The following is a 21,668-nucleotide window of genomic DNA, read 5'->3' as shown; positions in this document are numbered from 1 at the left end:
TTTCTCATTTATGGAGGTGACAAAGAGCTCGTCGTAAATGGTTACGTCGATGCTAGTTTTGACACTGATCCGGATGACTCTAAGTCACAAACAGGATACATATTTATATTGAATGTTGGAGCTGTCAGTTGGTGCAGTTCCAAGCAAAGCGTCGTGACGGGATGTACGTGTGAAGCGAAGTACATAGCTGCTTCAGAAGCAGCAAATGAAGGAGTCTAGATGAAGAAGTTCATATCTGATCTAGGTGTAATACCTAGTGCACCGGGTCCAATGAAAATCTTTTGTGACAATACTAGAGCAATTGCCTTGGCGAAGGAATCCAGATTTCACAAAAGAGCAAAACACATAAAGAGACGCTTCAACTCCATCCATGATCAAGTCAAGGAGGGAGACATAGAGATTTACAAAATACATACGGATTTGAATGTGGGAGACCCGTTGACTAAGCCTCTTCCACGAGCAAAACATGATTAGCACCAAGACTCCATGGGTGTTAGAATCATTACTATGTAATCTAGATTATTGACTTTGGTGCAAGTGGGAGACTAAAGGAAATATGCCCTAGAGGAAATAATAAAGTTGTTATTTATATTTCCTTATATCATGATAAACGTTTATTATTCATGCTAGAATTGTATTAACCCGAAACTTGATACATGTGTGAATACATAGACAAAACACTGTGTCCCTAGTAAGCCTCTACTAGACTAGCTCGTTAATCAAAGATGGTTAAGTTTCCTAACCATGGACATGTATTGTCATTTGATGAACGGGATCACATCGTTAGGAGAATGATGTGATGGACAAGACCCATTTGTTAGCTTAGCATGTTGATCATTCGGTTTTATTGCTATTGCTTTCTTCATGTCAAATACATATTCCTTCGACTATGAGATTATGCAACTCCCGGATACCGGAGGAATACCTTGTGTGCTATCAAACATCACAACGTAATTGGGTGATTGTAAAGATGCTCTACAAGTATCTCCGAAGGTGTTTGTTGGGTTGGCATAGATCGAGATTAGGATTTGTCACTCTGAGTATCGAAGAGGTATCTTTGGGCCCTCTCGGTAATGCACATCATAATAAGCCTCGCAAGCAATGTGACTAATGAGTTAGTCGCGGGATGATGCAATACAGAACGAGTAAATAGAAATGCCGGTAATGAGATTGAACTAGGTATGAAGATACCGACGATCGAATCTTGGGCAAGTAACATATACCGATGACAAAGGGAATAACGTATAATGTCATTACGGTTTGACCAATAAAGATATTCGTAGAATATGTAGGAACCAATATGAGCATCCATGTTCCGTTGTTGGTTATTGACTGTAGAGGTGTCTCGGTCATGTTTACATAGTTCTCGAACTCGTAGGGTCCGCACGCTTAACGTTCGATGACGATTTTGTATTATATGAGTTATGTGATTTGGTGACCGAATAATGTTTGGAGTCCCGGGTGAGATCACGGACATGACGAGGAGTCTCGAAATGGTCGAGAGGTAAAAATTCATATATAGGATGATGATATTTGGACACCGAAAGTGTTTCGGGACATATCGGAGTACCAGGGGCGTTACCGGAACCCCCGTGGGAATAATGGGCCTTATGGGCCATAGGAGGGAAGCACACTAGCCCACAATGGGTGGTGCGCCCCCTAAGGAAGGAGGCCGAATAGGAGAACTAGGTGGGGGTTCAGCCCCCCTTTCCTTCCTCCCCCTCTCTTCCCTTTTCCCCCTTCTGGTAAAAGGAAAGGGGGGAGGCCGAATTGAACTAGGGGCCCAAGTAGGATTCCTCCTACTTGGGCGCCCCCTTGGCTGCCTCTCCTCCCCTCCAACCTATATATATATATATAACCTGACCTGCCTATATATATAAACACTATTCTGATCACGGGATCAGAATAATATTCTGATCACAACCTGACCTGCCTCGCTAGTAGTACGTTGAACTTCCCTGTGAACTAGGTTGAACTTCCACCAACATTACCCAAACAGGGCTTGCGATATACCGTTTGAAAGCTATGAACATCAGTATCATGACCCAAGTTAAATTTTTGGCAAAATATAAGCGGTTTAAGAGCAGTTTTGAAAATCGTTTTTTCTTCACACAAAAAACGTGAATCGTATTTTCGATCGCATTTCTAAACCATTTATCGGAATGAGGCATATAATATGGCGTTGGAAAGCGGCTGCAAAACCGCTCCTTCCACATATTGAAAGTTTTCTCTAATTCCCTATGGTTAAAGAGTAATTTGAAAAAACGTATAATTTCGTAAACCGAACAGCTGAGTTAGTTTTTTCGATGTCATTTCTAAATGGCTAATCCAATGGAGGCATATGATATGGTGTTGGAAATGAAAGTGCGTTATATCGACTAGAGGGGGGGTGAATAGGTGATTTTTATGAAAGTCTTTAGAACATGGGAGTTTTGAAGATAAACGATAAAATTAAACCTATTACCATGCAGCGGAAGGTAGACTACACTAGGCAAACCATAGTCAAGTATTCAATGAAGTGAAAGCACAAAGACTAATAGCAGCTAGGTAGTAAGGATCAGGTAGGAAGATATTGTGAAGCCAAACAGAACATGCAGTCACTCAGTGAAGACAAATGATAGAGCAAACATACAATGACTTCACAAGGAGGAACAGTAAGTAAAGTGAAGTGAAGATGAAACCAGTGACTCGTTGAAGACAATGATTTGTTGAACCAGTTCCAGTTGCTGTGACAACTGTACTTCTGGTTGGAGCGGCTAGGTATTTAAACCTTAGGACACACAGTCCCGTACACCCAGTCCTGAACACGCAGCTCAGGACACCCAGTCCTCACCGTATTCTCCTTGAGCTAAGGTCACATAGACCTCGCCCAATCACTCTGGTAAGTCTTCAAGGTAGACTCCCAAACATTCACAGACTTCGTTCACCGGCAATCCACAATGTCTCTTGGATGCTCAGAACGCGACGCCTAACCGGCTGGAGGATGCACAGTTCTCAAGTGTAATAAGTCTTCAGATCACACAGACAAGAAGACTTAAGTGATGCCCAATTCTCTCTGGCTCTGGTGGTTAGGGCTTTATCCTCGCAAGGAATTCTCTCTCAAAGGCTTCGAGGTGGGTTGCTCTCAAACGACAAAAGCCGTACTTTCTATCTGAGCAGCCAACCGTTTATGGTTGTAGGGGGTGGGCTATTTATAGCCACTTGGCAACCCGACCTGATTTGTCCGAAATGACCCTGGGTCACTAAGGAACTGACACATGTCCCAACGGTCAGATTTCAAACTCACACGACAACTTTACTTGGGCTACAAGCAAAGCTGACTTGTCCGACTCTGGACAAGATTTGCTCTCATAGTCTTCACTCGAAGACATAGGTTTTTGGTTTAGGCATCACTTCAGTCATTCTGACTGGTTCTCTTGGACCCCACTTAACAGTACGGTGGTTCCTATGACTCAACACAAAAGAAAAAGAACTACGAAAGATCTAAGTCTTCTAGCTCCATGGGCTTCATATCGTGTCTTCTCTTGTCATAGTCTTCAATGTGAATATCTTCGTATACCACCTTTAACTTCAATGTCTTCATAAAGTCTTAGGGGTCATCTCTTGTAGTAAAACCGAATCAATGAGGGACTTCTACCTGTGTTATCCTGCAATTCTCACAAACACATTAGTCCCTCAACTAGGTTTGTCGTCAATACTCCAAAACCAACTAGGGGTGGCACTAGATGCACTTACAATCTTCCCCTTTTTGGTGATTGATGACAAACTAGTTGAAGTTTTCAACGGGGAGTATAATCTGTGAAACTGTAAAGGATAAGGAATTGTCTTCATAACTTGCAAGGGCTCCCCCTGAAGATGTGCATATTAGTTAATTTGCTTTTGGAATGCAACTGCACATGGCAAGTTGTACTTGTGGAGATCCGCTTCAACTTATGATGACAATCCACTATGCATGTGAAAGTATATGAAGATAATGCCATGCATAATGGAAAATGGACGTCTGCAGAATGAGCTAAGTGCGGAATTTATCGTCGCACATGCGGAATTTATCTTCGCAAAACAAGGTGGCAAATAAGTAGCAGACGACCATCTAGTTTAAGTGTTACAACTCATAAGAACCAAAGGTAGCAAAAAAACAAGAGTTGTAAGCACGAAGCAAAATATAAGGCACCCGCCCATATGAACCCGCTTGAAGACTATCAATCTCATATGCTTCTCCCCCTTTTGTCAGTAATGACCAAAAAGGTTTGAAGACATAGAGCCTCTACTCGTTCCCATGAGGAGTAGGTGAAGTAGCAGGGTTGTTGGTGTTGTTTGGCGGTGCAGAAGAGCTTGGAGGTGCTGAAGGATATGGCGGTGAAGTAGCATCATCTTCTTCCTCAATAATTCTGGCAGTGACTGTGGCAGCAGAGGAAGAGAACTCAGAGTCTTCAAGGGATGGAGTTCCCAGCAGCACAGCCCTTCGAGGAGGTGTGGAGTGAAACTTGAATCTCTCAGTGAAGCCATCCTCTTGAAGATCAGCTTCAGAAAGCATCATCGTTAGCCCTTTCCAAGTGCGTCGACAGGTTTCATGGGCAACGAAAGCATTCTTGGTGGCAAGATTTCGAGTGCGATTAACATCCACCAAGAGGCTTTTCATCTGACGCTTCAGCCAGTCATGATGCCTATCTTGTTTCTGATGTAGGGCCACAAGAAGCTCTCGGTCGTTGAGAACACAAGTGCGCTTCTTGGGTCTTGAAGCAGTGACAAATTGCAGCAGACCCACTTGCTTGAAGCAATCCAACGCTTCTTCTAGACAGGGCAGACCAGCTATAGCTTCAACGTCAAGGCGCTTGTGTGGGAAGATGCGACCTTGGTTGTAAAGAATGCAGGAGTAATAGCTTCGTTGAGGATAGATCCAGAACCGATCATATGATATCCGTTCCCTTGAGTAGGGGTTCCTGGAGCTATTGAAGAACGTGTTGTCTGCCCTGAAGCCATTGATGTTGAAGGAGCCAGGTGCTGATGCAGGACCTGTAAACCTTGGCAGTCTTGGGATTGGCTTCTGGACCTGAGGCCTGTGCTCAACATGATAGTTGAATTGAGGACCGGCAGCAGACTCAGGAACAGAAGTGGCGGGATCAGTGGCTTCGCTGTCTTCTGAAGCTTTTGTTGGGGAGGGCTCCACATTAGCTTCGTTGTTGGTTGTGGCAGCCTCAAGATTTTCATCCTCCACTCGACTAGCTGGAGGGTCGGTCACAGGCACGTTCTCCTGGAGAACTGCTTCTTGGTGGAGCAGGGGAGTGGGATCTTGTGGTACTTCTTCTTCTGCGGCTGATGCAGCCGGAATGTCTACAGCATAGACTTGAGGCCTTGGACCTTTGCGAAGCCTGCGGAACACAGACGACGCCTGTGGAGTTGGAGTGGGCTGGGCCTCATAGTCTTCTTCCTCTTGTGGGCGATCCGCCCATGAAGCATCATGTGCAATTGGCGTCAGTGGACGACCAATGCTGATGAGTTCGCTGTTTTCTAACTGAGGAAGGAATGCATCATCTTCTACATTGTCATGATGACCAATGTCTTCAGCAGCGATGGGATCAGCTGCTGGAATGTCTTCAGCTTCAGGAGCCTCTGTGGAAGCAGGCTCATGAACCGTCAGTTGACGTTCTGCGTCAGGATGAACCATAGAAATGGGTTCAACTATCAAGGGCTCTGTGGGAGCAGCCCGAGCTTTCTTGGTTTTTCGCTTTTTCTTGGTGAGGGCAGTAGGAGAGTCTTCAGAGTGTTTCCTCTTCCTGGCTTCAGCCTCAGCAGTTCTTGTCTTCTTGAGCTCTGAAGCTGTTGACCGGCTCTTTGGCTTCGAGCCAGTCATTCTTGTTGGGAAGACAATCGGAACTGCTTCTTGCCTTGGTGCATCAGATTCAGCCGTAGCAGGCTTCTTCTTCTTCTTTGCGGCCATCCTGGGGTCGATGCCAGGACGCCCAAGTGCTTTGCGCTTGTCAGCCTCATTATAGGCTTGCACACATCTATCAGCCAAAGTCTTCATGCGCTCACGCGAACCCTGAGCTTCTGCACGCTTCTTCACAAAGGCTTCCTTGAGCTCGTGCATCATTGCCTTGAAGTTCTTCACTTCTTGCACGCTGAGCTTGGCCATATGCTTCTTGAACTGAGCCTTTTCATAGTCAATCTTCTGCTTCAGTTCAACAATGCGCTGGGCAATAGCAAGTTCTAAAGCAATGGCGCCTTGGAAGGCGACACTGAGGCCTATAGGTAGCTGCAGATCTTCAAAGCTGATGTTTGGCATGTCAAACCACTCGTCAATGAAGTTGTGGATGATGGTGACATCAAAGAGAGGCAGATCATTGAAGATTTCTGCTTCTTCTTTGCTCTTGATGAGTTGCTCAAGAGCGTCATCTGCAAGATCTTCATCACTTGACAGATCAATGTCGTCATTGCGCAGGATGGCAGCAGCTGTTAGCTCTTTGCTAGTGTGAGACAGAGGCATCTTGGCCTTCTGGAGCTTGGAGACGCGTGATAAATCTTCAGACTGCATACTGTCTTCAGGAGGTGCAGTTGCCAGTGGCTTCGCCCTTGAGATTTTCGGTGAAGAGGCAGGATTTGAAGCTTTAGGCTTCTTCATCTTCTTTGGCTTGCACTGCAGGAGCTTCTTCTGATTCAGAGTCAGCTGGAGGCTCATTCACTGCGGTCCCTTGAACTAAGATGCGGGTGATGAGGCCTTCAAGGTTGGCATAAGGACCGATGACATTGGGTTCTGCTTCTCGTGTGCCATCTGCCCTTGGTGCTGAGAGAACAGGGTTGAAGTCTAACCCAAATTTCTTCTTGTTCTGCTTCACTGAGTTTTGGGCAAACTGGAAGTTGCGCTTGAACAGATTGTCGTCACGACACCAGAGTAGTGACGACGGATGTGCATCATCAGGCTGTGGCCCACGAACCATGCATGGATAGAAGCTTTGGGCAATAGCTTCATCTCTGGACCTGGGTAGAAGATTCTTGTATAAGATATCTCCCCACAGTCTTTTGATGGCACTTTTCTCAGCATACTCTTGGGTTGTGAAGCGGTATTTGAACCATTGTTCTGCCCAATAGCGTCGAATCCATTGGATTCGGGTCTTGCGCTGACCATAATCCTCTTCAGGATCTGTCTTATACATTTCTGCGAGTTCATCAGGCAGATCTCTGGATGTTCCGCCACGACGTTGTCTGCCCCCCTTCCTTGCTGCTTTCTCTGAAGCCATAAACTTTAACTTGAAAGGCTTCAAGACATTCAACGGCTTCAAAGGCTTTCTCTTGCTGGACCAACAGGAACTGGCTTTAGGAGAATTTATGTGATGCTATAAGAATTCTGCAAATGAATGCAGACTATGAGAACCAAAGGATTCTCCCACGGACATGTACCTGTGACAGCATTAAGGTGCGAGGGAAGGGGAAGAGGTCATATGCATTCTCAGAAGATTTTGAAGATAAATCAGTTTAGAAGGCATTGACCTCATCATGCGAAGACATTCACTCATAGATAAGAAGTTGGTTCCAGATTTGTACGAATCCACAGATCAGTACAAGTGAGGAATCTAACTACTTAGTGAAGCACAAGTGAATATACTAGGCATGTTATGAGATGCAGTATGAGAGAGATCTAGCTTGTGTGAACAGAAACTGCTTGTGATAGAAAGTGACAGATCAATAGGATCAACGGTGCTGTAAAAAGGGAGTTTTATTTACCACACTGAGAACTGCTAGACGGAGTGGGAGATGAGGCCGAGCAGTTCACTCTTCCGTGCCCTAACTTGGCGACGGAGGACACCTACGGCGACGGCGGAGAGGACGATGTCCGCGGTCGGCGTGAAGACGGCATCGGAGAGGTTGCGGCAGCGAAGCGCTTCGTCGCCGGCGTCGTCGAGAGCTAGCGGTGGCGCTAGGGTTCGTGCGAGGGTGGAAGAAGAGATAATGACCGCTGTGAGTGTGTATTTATAGGCACAAGGGCGGCACTGTGCTATTACACAGGTGCCCCTGGCGATTCGCATCTGAGGAACACGTGGCCAGTATACGGAATTTTGGGGTTTGTTCCACGTCCCACGCACGCCTGGATTGTCGGGTGGTCATTCCTACTTCTCTGGATTTCATGTGGAGGAATGAGCATTGAAAACGGACTTAATGGTTGTCTCTGTATCTTCTGCTGACAAGGACGCAGAGAAGACATTCGATAGTTTCAATAGAATGCATATGACTTGGAGAGATAGAGTTTGAGATAGAAAGCATAGAGAAGTTGGGGTCTGATCACATTCACTTAGTTCAAAAGATTCAACACGAAGACATGGCTATAAGTGAATGCTGTAGAGGACAGAACACTAGCATATATATATATAATCAACATAGTGAAGATAATCATGAAAATATGTTGAGTTCGAAGCCAAACCAAATGTGAAGACATTGCAAGGTAATGCCATGAGTGAAACACTTCAAAATAGAACGTTTGGTGGTGGTGTTACCCACCGTATAGGAAGTATTAGACCCAGACACGACGCACAATTATCATGGCGCTCCGAAGTCAAATTCCACATTAATGTATTCACACTTAGAATGTATGTCTTCATTGATTGAAGATATACTTCACTTCGTGTGTTGCACATCTAAGTCATCAATATGCATATGGGTTAGGATGTGTGCCTGATCACAGGACATTTGAGGATTCCAGGATATTTAGCTCACACCGTAACTTGCAAAACCTCTTCTCATCCAAGGGCTTGGTGAAGATATCTGCCAATTGCTCTTCAGTGTTGACGTGTATGATATCAATGTCTTCCTTCACAACATGATCTCTGAGAAAGTGATGACGAATTTCAATGTGCTTTGTCTTCGAGTGCTGAACTGGATTGTTGGCAATCTTGATGGCGCTTTCGTTGTCGCAGTAAAGTGACACTTGCTTCAGATGAATGCCATAGTCCTTGAGTGTTTGCTTCATCCACAGAAGCTGAGCGCAGCAAGATCCAGCAGCAATGTATTCAGATTTAGCAGTGGAGAGAGATACACAGTTCTGCATCTTTGAAGACCAACATACAAGTGATCGTCCCAGAAAGTGACATGTGCCTGATGTAGACTTGCGATCAACTTTGTCACCAGCATAATCAACATTCGAGAATCCAACCAGATCAAACTCTGAGCCCTTTGGATACCATAATCCTAGAGTTGGGGTGTGAGCCAAATATCGAAGAATTCGCTTCACAGCTAAGTGATGCGACTCCTTTGGTGCCGCTTGAAATCGAGCACACATGCAAACACTAAGCATAATATCTGGCCTAGATGCACATAGATAAAGTAAAGAACCAATCATGGAGCGGTATACCTTTTCATCGAACTCTTTACCATTGTCGTCAGGACCCAGATGATGTTTGGCTGGCATTGGTGTTGTGAAGCCTTTGCGGTCTTGCATACCGAACTTCTTCAGGCAATCTTTGAGATACTTCTCTTGAGATATGAAGATGCCATTACGTTGTTGTCGTATTTGAAGACCAAGGAAGAACTTCAGCTCCCCCATCATGGACATCTGATATTGCTCTTGCATCATATATCCAAACTCTTCACTATACTTCTGATTGGTGCAGCCGAAGATAATGTCATCCACATATATTTGGCACACAAACAGTTCACCATCATATGTCTTCTGAAAAGAGTGGGATCTAGGGAACCAGGTATGAAGCCTTTGCTCTTCAGGAAGTATTTGAGTGTGTCATACCAGGCCCTAGGGGCTTGTTTGAGGCCATACAGTGCCTTGTTGAGCTTGTATACCATGTCAGGATGTTTTGGATTTTCAAAGCCAAGCGGTTGTGCAACATACACTTCTTCTTCAATCTTGCCATTGAGAAAGGCACTCTTCACATCCATTTGATATAGAAGTATGTTATGATGATTTGCATAGGCCAGCAGTATGCGTATGGCTTCAAGTCTAGCCACAGGAGCAGGTGTTTCATTAAAGTCAATGCCTTCCACTTGAGTGTATCCTTGAGCAACGAGACGAGCTTTGTTTCTGACAACTTGACCATGCTCATCTTGCTTGTTGCGGTATATCCATTTGGTGCCTATTATATTGTGCTTCCGTGGATCAGGACGCTTAACCAGTTCCCATACATTATTCAGCTCAAACTGTTGAAGCTCTTCTTGCATAGCTTGAATCCATTCAGGTTCCATGAAGGCTTCTTCAACTTTCTTGGGTTCTGATATTGAGACGAATGCGAAGTGCCCACAGAAATTTGCTAGCTGAGTTACCCTTGAACGAGTGAGTGGACCAGGTGCATTGATGCTATCAATTATTCTTTCAATCTGCACTTCATTGGCAACGCGAGGATGTACAGGGCGAAGACTTTGCTCTTGCTGTTCATTGTCGTTGTTGGAAGGAATGTCTTCAGGCTGAGCATTGTCTTCATGTTGATCAGGTGCTAAAATGATAAGTTCTTCTTCAGGATGAGCTTCAGAAGGTATAATTTCTCCAGTTCCCATTAGCTTGATTGATTCACTGGATGGAACTTCTTCTAGCACACTTGGCAGCTGCTCTCTTTGTGAACCGTTGGTCTCATCGAACCGCACATCCACTGTTTCAACCACTTTGTAATGAAAGAGATTGAAGACTCTGTAGGAGTGCGAATCCTTTCCATATCCAAGCATAAAACCCTCATGTGATTTTGGTGCAAATTTTGAGGTGTGATGTGGGTCCTTGATCCAGCACCTTGCGCCAAATACTCTGAAGTAACTGACATTTGGCTTTTTGCCAGTAAGGAGCTCATAAGATGTCTTGTTCAGTAGCTTGTGAAGATAAACACGATTGATTGTATGGCATGCAGTATCAATGGCTTCGGGCCAGAATTTTCTTGGGGTCTTGTATTCATCTAGCATCGTTCTGGCCATCTCAATTAGTGTTCTGTTCTTGCGTTCGACGACGCCATTCTGCTGTGGCGTGTACGGGGCTGAGAATTCATGTGTGATGCCCAAGGTATCAATATATGTATCAAGGCCAGTGTTCTTGAATTCAGTGCCATTGTCACTTCTGATGTGCTTTATCTTGGCGCCAAAATTGTTCATAGCTCGATTGGCGAAGCGTCTGAAGACATCCTGCAGTTCAGTCTTGTAAAGGATTATGTGCACCCAAGTATATCTAGAATAATCATCAACAATAACGAAGCCATAGAGGCAAGCAGTAGTAGTTACAGTTGAGTAATGAGTGGGACCGAAAAGATCCATGTGAAGCAGTTCGAAGGGTTGAGTAGTAGTCATGATTGTCTTCGAGGGATGTTTGGCCCTCGTCATCTTCCCTGCTTCACAGGCACCGCATAAGTGGTCTTTCTTGAACTTGACGCCCTCGATGCCTATGACATGCTTCTTCTTCGCAAGGGTGTGGAGGTTCCTCATGCCAGCATGTCCAAGCCTCCGATGCCAGAGCCAGCATTCTGAAGCCTTTGCTAGAAGACATACTGCAAGTTGTGGCCCTACTGAGAAATCTACCACGTACAAATCATCTTTTCGATACCCTTCAAACACTAGAGACTTGTCAGATTCCATTAGTACAAGGCAATGATATTTTCCAAACATTACGATCATGTTCAAATCGCAAAGCCTTGAGACAGACATTAAGTTGAAGCCAAGGGATTCAACAAGCATGACTTTATCCATGTGTTGATCCCTTGAGATTGCAACTCTACCTAGACCCAATACCTTACTTTTACCAGTGTCAGCAAATGTGATGTGGCTCTTGTCGGATGGACATAAGGTTGAGTCCATAAGAAGACTTCTTTTGCCAGTCATGTGATTTGTACACCCACTGTCAATAATCCATTCTGAAGACGCTGGTGTCGTACCCTACAGTGCAGTTAGGGGGATAGGCTTCACCAAGAGCATTGTGAAGCAAAAACATTTGACGAACCAGTGGGTTATGAAAGCTTAGATCCAGGTTAGGACTAATAGGGAGAGTAGCAAGCGATTCAGGTACGAAGTACATAGTAAGACCATTTGGGCATTTGATCTTGCGCCCTACAAGATGTTTAAGGTCCCCAGCAATAGCGTCAGACGATTTTGGTTTTCTGCTGGAGACCTTTCCCTGCAAAAGAGAGTTAAGCCTTCTTAACCACCCACATCTTCAAGGGTGGCTTAGAAGCAATAAGTCTAAGTGCAGCATCTGAGAATTTTGGCTTTGAAGCCTTAGCAAACAGTCTTGCAGGCGGATAATAGTACTCATAAGAATAAGCAGAATAGTTCTTGGTCTTATGAACATGGCGGTTTGATGAACCGCTCTCATATTCATATGCCTGAGTATGTTTTTCCTGCAAAACATTTGCGTTAGTGCGACTCAGGTGAGTCCTCTATCTGTATGAAGCCTTTGGACCGTATGAAGCCTTTGGTTTGAGGTTTGTCTTCTTCACGTGAGGTGTCATGATGACATTCACAGGAAGACTCTCCAGACACCTTTTCGGAACCCAGATCTTCTTCATAGGCGGTCCATTCCTGCAGTTGGTACCAATGTACCTGGCAAACACTTCATCATTCTGATTTTTAAACAGTATATAGTTTGCATCAAAGGATTCATCAATGATAATGGGGTTAGCACAAGTGAAGCCAGATAGATTGGATGGATCTGCTGAAGGTTCCTTTGCAGCAACCCACATGGTTTTGGGGTACTGCTCAGGTTTCCAGTAAGAGCCATCTGCATTCATTTTCCTTACGAACCCTACACCCTCTTTCCTAGGGTTTCGGTTCAGAATCTGCTTTTTCAGGACATCACATAGCGTCTGATGCCCTTTAAGACTTTTGTACATCCCTGTTTCAAGCAATGTCTTCAACCTAGCATTCTCATCAGCAATAGCGGTGGTATCCTCAGTAGAGGGGTTAGTTACCGCATCAACAGTTGAAGATATTGCAACAGCAGTAGCAATAGAACATTCAGCAACAGAAGTAGCATTATCATGCTCAATGCATTTAAGACATGGTGGTTCAAATCCTTCCTGAGTGGGACTGATCTGTTTGGCGCGAAGTGACTCGTTTTCCGTTTGAAGATCTTCATGAACCGCTCTCAATTTCTCAAGATCTTGCTTCCTTTGAAGATAATCATAGGAAAGCTTTTCATGAGTTGTTGAGAGAGTTTCATGACGACTTTCAAGTTCCTGATACTTAACGTGAAGATTTTTTATGTCTTCAATTAAGGATTCAGATCGAGTCATTTCAGCACCTAACAGATCATCGCTTCTGTCTAACAGTTTTTGAATATGTTCCATAGCTTTCTGTTGTTCAGTTGCAATTTTAGCAAGTGTTTTGTAGCTAGGTTTTGAACCACAATCAGAGTCATCGTCACTAGATGTTTGATAGTGAGTAGTGCGTGTGTTTACCTTGGCACCGCGTGCCATGAAGCAGTAGGTAGAAGCGGAGTAGTCCTTGTCATTTGCATCGGTGTCGGTGATGAAGTCATTGTCTTCAGTGTTGAAGATGGACTTGGCAACGTATGTTGTAGCCAGACTTGCGACGCCTGAGTCGGATTCCTCCTCAGACTCCACCTCCGCCTCCTCAGTAGCAGACTCCTCCTCTGAATCCATTTCCTTGCCAACAAACGCACGTGCCTTGCCAGATAAGCTCTTCTTGTGTGATGAAGACTTTGAGGAAGACTTGGAAGAAGACTTTGAGTATTTCTTCTTCTTCTTCTTGTCGTCAGAGTCATATTCCTTGCTCTTCTTCTTCTTTTTGTTCTCATTGTCCCACTGTGGACACTCAGAGATGAAGTGGCCAAGTTTCTTGCACTTGTGACATGTTTTCTTCTTGTAGTCATGAGCAGGAGCTTCATCATTCCTTGAACTTGATCGGGAAGACTTTCTGAAGCCTTTCTTCTTGGTGAATTTTTGGAACTTCTTGACAAGCATAGCAAGTTCCCTTCCAATGTCTTCAGGGTCATCAGAACTGCTGTCAGATTCTTCTTCAGACGAGGAGACAACTTTTGCCTTCAAGGCACGAGTTCGCCCATAGTTTGGACCGTAGATCTCTCTTTTCTCCGAAAGCTGAAACTCATGTGTGTTGAGCCTCTCAAGTATGTCAGACGGATCGAGTGTCTTGAAATCAGGATGTTCTTGAATCATCAGGGCCAGGATGTCAAACGAACTATCAAGTGATCTCAGCAGCATCTTGACGACTTCGTGTTTGGTAATCTCAGTGGCGCCGAGGGCTTGAAGCTCATTTGTGATGTCAGTGAGCCAGTCAAATGTGTGCTGGACATTCTCATTGTCATTTCTCTTGAAGCGGTTGAAGAGATTGCGAAGGACACTGATTCTCTGATCTCTCTGGGTTGAGATGCCTTCATTGACCTCGGAGAGCCAGTCCCAGACCAGCTTGGATGTCTTCAAAGCACTCACACGGCCATACTGTCCTTTGGTCAGATGACCACAGATGATATTCTTGGCAGTAGAGTCCAGTTGAACGAATTTCTTGACATCAGCAGCAGTGACACCTTCTCCAGCCTTGGGAACGCCGTTCTCGACGACATACCATAGGTCGACATCAATGGATTCAAGATGCATACGCATCTTATTCTTCCAGTAGGGATATTCACTTCCATCGAAGACGGGGCATGCAGCGGAGACTTTAATTATCCCTGCAGTCGACATAGCTAGAACTCCAGGTGGTTAAACCGAATCACACAGAACAAGGGAGCACCTTGCTCTGATACCAATTGAAAGTGCGTTATATCGACTAGAGGGGGGTGAATAGGCGATTTTTATGAAAGTCTTTAGAACATGGGAGTTTTGAAGATAAACGCTAAAATTAAACCTATTACCATGCAGCGGAAGGTAGACTACACTAGGCAAACCATAGTCAAGTATTCAATGAAGTGAAAGCACAAAGACTAATAGCAGCTAGGTAGTAAGGATCAGGTAGGAAGATATTGTGAAGCCAAACAGAACATGCAGTCACTCAGTGAAGACAAATGATAGAGCAAACATACAATGACTTCACAAGGAGGAACAGTAAGTAAAGTGAAGTGAATATGAAACCAGTGACTCGTTGAAGACAATGATTTGTTGAACCAGTTCCAGTTGCTGTGAAAACTGTACGTCTGGTTGGAGCGGCTAGGTATTTAAACCTTAGGACACACAGTCCCGGACACCCAGTCCTGAACACGCAGCTCAGGACACCCAGTCCTCACCGTATTCTCCTTGAGCTAAGGTCACATAGACCTCGCCCAATCACTCTGGTAAGTCTTCAAGGTAGACTCCCAAACCTTCACAGACTTCGTTCACCGGCAATCCACAATGTCTCTTGGATGCTCAGAACGTGACGCCTAATCGGCTGGAGGATGCACAGTCCTCAAGTGTAATAAGTTCAGATCACACAGACAAGAAGACTTAAGTGATGCCCAATTCTCTCTGGCTCTGGTGGTTAGGGCTTTATCCTCGCAAGGAATTCTCTCTCAAAGGCTTCGAGGTGGGTTGCTCTCAAACGACAAAAGCCGTACTTTCTATCTGAGCAGCCAACCGTTTATGGTTGTAGGGGGTGGGCTATTTATAGCCACTTGGCAACCCGACCTGATTTGTCCGAAATGACCCTGGGTCACTAAGGAACTGACACGTGTCCCAACGGTCAGATTTCAAACTCACACGGCAACTTTACTTGGGCTACAAGCAAAGCTGGCTTGTCCGACTCTGGACAAGATTCACTCTCATAGTCTTCACTCAAAGACATAGGTTTTTGGTTTAGGCATCACTTCAGTCATTCTGACTGGTTCTCTTGGACCCCACTTAACAGTACGGTGGTTCCTATGACTCAACACAAAAGAAAAAGAACTACGAAAGATCTAAGTCTTCGAGCTCCATGGGCTTCATATCGTGTCTTCTCTTGTCATAGTCTTCAATGTGAATATCTTCATATACCACCTTTGACTTCAATGTCTTCATAAAGTTTTAGGGGTCATCTCTTGTAGTAAAACCGAATCAATGAGGGACTTCTACCTGTGTTATCCTGCAATTCTCACAAACACATTAGTCCCTCAACTAGGTTTGTCGTCAATACTCCAAAACCAACTAGGGGTGGCACTAGATGCACTTACAGGAAAGCTTATGAAAATGCGCTACTTTTTCATCTTGAAAGTTTTTTTTCTAATTTTGAATGGTTTAAGAGTAATTTGGAAAATGGTCCAAGTCCTACCGAGTTCGTATTTTCGAGCTAATTTTTTGACCGTGCGTCCGAATGCAGCAAATGATATGGCGTTGGAAAGCTTGAACAAATGCGAAACTTTTTGGTATGTATTGTTTCTCCTAATTCTTTACGGTTTTAAGTAAGTTTCGAAAATGGAGAAAAACGTATTTTTGCCGTAATTTCTACAAACTTTATCTGAATTGGGCAAATAATATACCATTGAAAAGCTACGTAAAATGCGAAACTTTTTCATGTTGATGGTTTTCTCTTATTCCTAGCCGTTTTCAAGTAATTTCGAAAACAGTAGGATCGTTCGTTCTGCCTCTATCGCGAAACAGATTCTTCGAAAATGCACTGCGTGAAGAACCGGAACTTCTCGGTGCGTGTTCCTGAACTTCACTCTGTTTTTCACGTGATTTTTTTGCTAATAGATCTTCATGCACTGCTCGTAGCTCTCCATCCACTCACGGGAATTGAGCGGGTGATATACCGATGGAAAGCTGCTGTAAACACGCAACTTTCCCGTATTAATTGTTTTTTCATACTAGCGACGATTTTAAAAGTTTTTCATTTGAAATTCATTTTCTGTAGTAGTTGAACTTCCTGCTATTTTCACGTTGAACTTCTATGACGTATTTTCGTTTGTAATTTTCTCATTCGTTCGTCAATGTTACACAAATGATATTTCTTTTGTACAAACCTCTCTCATAATTTTTTTTAACTTTCTCCGATAGAGGACTTGAATTTACACAAATAATATTCCTGCCGTTTTGAGGTAAATTAGAAAAATAGCGAGATCATGATTTCTGCGTTCATCGCGAACGGAAATGCACTGCGTGAAGTAGTAGAGCTTCTGGGGCATGTCTGTTTGAACTTCACTTTGTTTTTGACGTGCTACCTTTTGCACTGCATGAAGTAGTTGAACTTCTGGGGCATGTCTGTTTGAACTTCACTCTGTTTCACTTTATTGTATTTTTCTTATATGAAACACACACCATGTAGTACGTGAACTTTCGGTTGTTATCACTTGAACTTCTCTCTGCTTTGAGAGAGTTATTTTAAAACACAAAAAACAACATATTTTTTTATGTATTTTGGACATCTAAATACACGGTGAACCTCTCTCACAAGAATTTTTGAACTTTTCCTCGCTAAGCACTTGAACTTCTAGCAACCATTTTTTTCATTTATGAGTTGTTTTTAAAAGTGCAAAAAATGGCGTTGTGTTTTTTATTTTTTGAACGGGTAAATCCTAGGTTTTAATAAACTACGAACTTCTCTGTTGTTTCAATTTGAAGTTCAACTTTTTATATTTTTGAGTAAAGAATTGTATTGGATTTTTATATGGAAAAACTCGAACTTGGAAATACAAGGTGAACCTCTCTCGCAAGAATTTTTGAACTTCCCCGGACAGAGCACTTGAACTTCTTTCAACAAACCTTTTAAGCTTTTATTTTTCTATACTTTTTATTCTCATTTGAAATGCATCCCTTGCAGTACTTGAACTTCCCACTGTTTTCACTATGAAATTCTGTCACATTTTTGTGTATACATCGAATTACACGCAATTGAAGGTCGGACATCAATTTTTGCCATTTTAACACATGTAATTGGAGGTCGGATGTCCCGTGATATAAATTCTGAACCATGCACGAAGGAGCACGTGCACTTCTAGCAACAAATCTGAGTTTTTTATATACTTCAAACTTCTATGTTATTTTAATTTGAACTTCTTAGCCTTATTCTTAGAAATAAATATGTTTTTAAATAAGCATCAAACATTTTTTTTAAATTGCACTTCACAATTTTATCTTGCTTAGAGACGGTAATAATTTGAGTTTCCCGTATACGTCAACTTCTCATTTATTTTAATTTGAACTTCATCATTTTATTATGCGAAACTTTTAATCCTAGTTTTTTTAATAAACATCGAACCATGTCGTTATTTTATTTTGAACTTCTGTTTTTTTAAACGAGAAAATAATTTGAGACTTTAGTTTTTCCTTTTTTTTTTAATTTCAATTTGTTCATTTTATTATTTTGTAACGATAAAACATCCAAGTTTTTTAACCTTCGAACTTCTCTTTTCTTTTACATTGAACTTCTTAGAAAAATATGGTTTTAAATAAGCCAATAATTTTCCAGGTCTTTATATTTGAACTTCATGGTTTTTTGACCTTCTCGGTTATTTCAAATTAATCTTCTAGCATTTTCAAATTTGAACTTCCATGTTTTTTTGACCTTCTCGGATATTTCAAGTTTTCTAGTTTTTTTTCTGAAAATCTATTTTTATAAACTTTTTTTGAACTACTCTGTTATTTGAGTTGGCCTTCTCTCTTATTTTTAGAAATGAGGAAAATCTAACTTTTAAATAAATTGGTTATTTTTTAGAAACGAGAAAAATCAAAAATATTAATGAGCATAACTACTCTGTTATTTTTAATTTGACCTTGGTTTTATCGTTTAGAAATAGGGAAAATCTATTTCTTTATATAGACATCGAACTAATGTGTTATTTAAATTTGAAGTTCTTAGTTTTGTATTTTATAGACGAAAAAATGGATTACTATTGAATTTACCTTTTCACATTGTAAATATTGTTTCCATATGTTTCAACCAAAAATATCTAAGCTTCTACATTTAAACTCGTCATATGAGCAAACGCCGAAAATAACACAATCATATTTTTCCATGATTTTTGTGAACTTTACTGTTGTTTTATTTTTTTAGTGAACTTTACTGTTGTTTTATTTTCTATCTTTTTAGTACAAATTGAACTGCACAAGTTCGTATGGTGAACTTCTGTATTTTTAATAAACACAACAAATTTCTACAAACAATTCTTTATACAAATACCCAACATTTGATAAATGTCATTTTTTGGGGCTCACACAGCAACTCACGCCCACACAACAGAAACTAAACTGCTCCAATGCGTGCGCCACGAGATTCTGTCATCCTCGCTGATGGGGGACAGGGAGCGACGACGGGAGCCCACACGGGGGACTTCTGTTGATGTGATCGTGGGAGGCACAGACTACATCGACCGGAGAAGGGATTTTGCAGGGCGCCCTTCGGCACTGGCGCTGGGGGCAACTGGGATGGTGGCAGCACAGGTAGGGGATGGGGCGGGGGATGATGCAGCAGTAGGGACAGATGGCTCGCCGGTCGACAAGATCGTCGAAGTTGTGCTCGGGGGATGGAGGAGGAACAAGAGGGAGCAAGGCGTCATCGGCGCAGCGTGGTCGAGGACGGAGGGGCTCGCCCGAGAAGCACCACCTCTCACGCGTGAGAAACGGCGGATCCAGTTCGCTGGGCTCGGCAGTAGTCGCAGGCCAACCCGCCGGTGATGCGGAGCAGTCCACTGCGACGGTTGGGTGCAGTCCGCGGTGACCATAACGCCCGCAGAGGTCATCCCTAGACAAGTCCGGTCGGGATCCCGCCGGATCCATGCGCACCGGCGCTCACGGAGGCCGGCAGTTGCCGTGGCGGCGCGCGGGATGGTGGCGGCGTGATGTTGGTGGTGAAGGGGTCGCGCTGGGCGGTGGAGACGCCTACGCGCAGGGTGCTGGCGGGGTCCGGGGCCGCGCCGGCGAATTGGGATTGGGGGTTTCCTGGGGCGGCGACGCCTTCAATTGTTGGGGCGACAGCGGCGGCGGGCGGGGTCAGGGGCGGGGGGGTGTTCAGCGGTGGCGGTGTGCGGGGTCGGGGCGTAGGCGGCGATGCGAGGGGTCGGGGGCGGCGATGCGAGGGGTCGGGGGCGGCGGCGGATTAGTCGGTGTCCAGGGGAGGGCGAGAGGTGGGGGATGATTTGTCGGGATTTTTTTTACGTGATCTCAGGAACAGCAAATCGCCCCTATATAGCGCTCTGTGATCCAAATAGTTATTCTAATCCTGGGATTAGAATAGTGCCACAACAACGATTGTTAGCCGTGTGCGGCGCCCCCCTCCATAGTTTACGCCTCCGGTCATATTGTCGTAGTGCTTAGGCGAAGCCCTGCGCGGATCACTTCACCATCACCGTCATCACGCCGTTGTGTTGACAAAACTCTCCCTTGACACTTTGCTGGATCAAGAGTTCGAGGGACGTCATCGAGCTGAACATGTGCAGAACTCGGAGGTGTCGTACGTTCGGTGCTTGATCGGTCAAAATGAGAAGAAGTTCGACTACATCAAACGCATTGTCAAACGCTTCCGCTTTCGGTCTACGTGGGTACATGGACACACTCTCCCCCTCTCGTTGCTATGCATCTCCTAGATAGATCTTGCGTAAGCGTAGAATTTTTTTTGAAATTGCATGCTACGTTACCCAAAAGTGTCCTTGTGTGGCACCCCTCCCCATGTATATATAGGTGGGAGGGGAGAGGGAGGCACCCAGGGCAGCCAGGGCGCCGGCCCTAGGGCTCCTGCCCTCCTGCACCCCCCTTTCCTTGTATGGACAAGGGGGAAAGGAAAGAGGGGGAGAGGGGAGGAAGTGGGAGTCCAAGTCCACACTTTCCTTTCCTCCTCCCTTTCCTTTCCCTCCCCATAGGGCCGGCCCCTATAGAGGGTGCACCAGCCCCTTGTGGGCTTGTGTGTTCTCTCACTTGGCCCATAAGGCCCATAACTTTGCCGGGGATGCCCGAAACTCCTTTCGGTGACCCGATAATTACCTGGTACCCTCTGAAACACTTCCGGTGTCCGAGTACCATCGTCATATATATAAATCTTTACCTCTCGACCATTTCGAGACTCCTCGTCATGTCCGTGATCTCATTCAGGACTTCTAACAACATTCGGTCACCAAATCATATAACTCATATAACACTATATCGTCAATGAACGTTAAGCGTGCGGATCTTACGGGTTCGAGAACTATGTAGACATGACCGAGACACCTCTCCGGTTAATAACCAATAGCGGAACCTGGATGCCCATATTGGCTCCTACATATTCTACGAGTATCTTTATCGGTCGAACCGTTATGACAACATACATAATTCCCTTTGTCCATCGGTATGTTACTTGCCCGAGATTCGATCGTCGGTATCTTCATACCTAGTTCAATCTCATTACCGGAAAGTCTCTTTACTTGTTCTGTAACACATCATCCGTAACTAATTCCTTAGTCATTTGCTTGCAAGCTTATGATGTGTATTACCGAGAGGGCCCAGAGATACCTCTTCGATACTCGGAGTGACAAATCGTAATCTCGATCTATGCCAACTCAACAAACACCTTCGGAGATACCTGTAGAGCATATTTATGACCACCCAGTTACGTTGTGACGTTTGATAGCACACAAGGTATTCCTCCAGTATCCGGGAGTTGCATAATCTCATAGTCGGAGGAATATGTATTTGACATGAAGAAAGCAATAGCAATAAACTGAACGATCAATATGCTAAGCTAACGGATGGGTCTTGTCCATCACATCACATCATTCTCCTAATGATGTGATCCCGTTATCAAATGACAACACATGTCTATGGTTAGGAAACCTTAATCATCTTCGATCAATGACCTAGTCTAGT

Source organism: Triticum urartu, chromosome 5, assembly GCF_003073215.2.
Source record: "Triticum urartu cultivar G1812 chromosome 5, Tu2.1, whole genome shotgun sequence".
Classification (NCBI taxonomy): Eukaryota; Viridiplantae; Streptophyta; class Magnoliopsida; order Poales; family Poaceae; genus Triticum; species Triticum urartu.
This window is presented reverse-complemented; position numbering follows the sequence as displayed.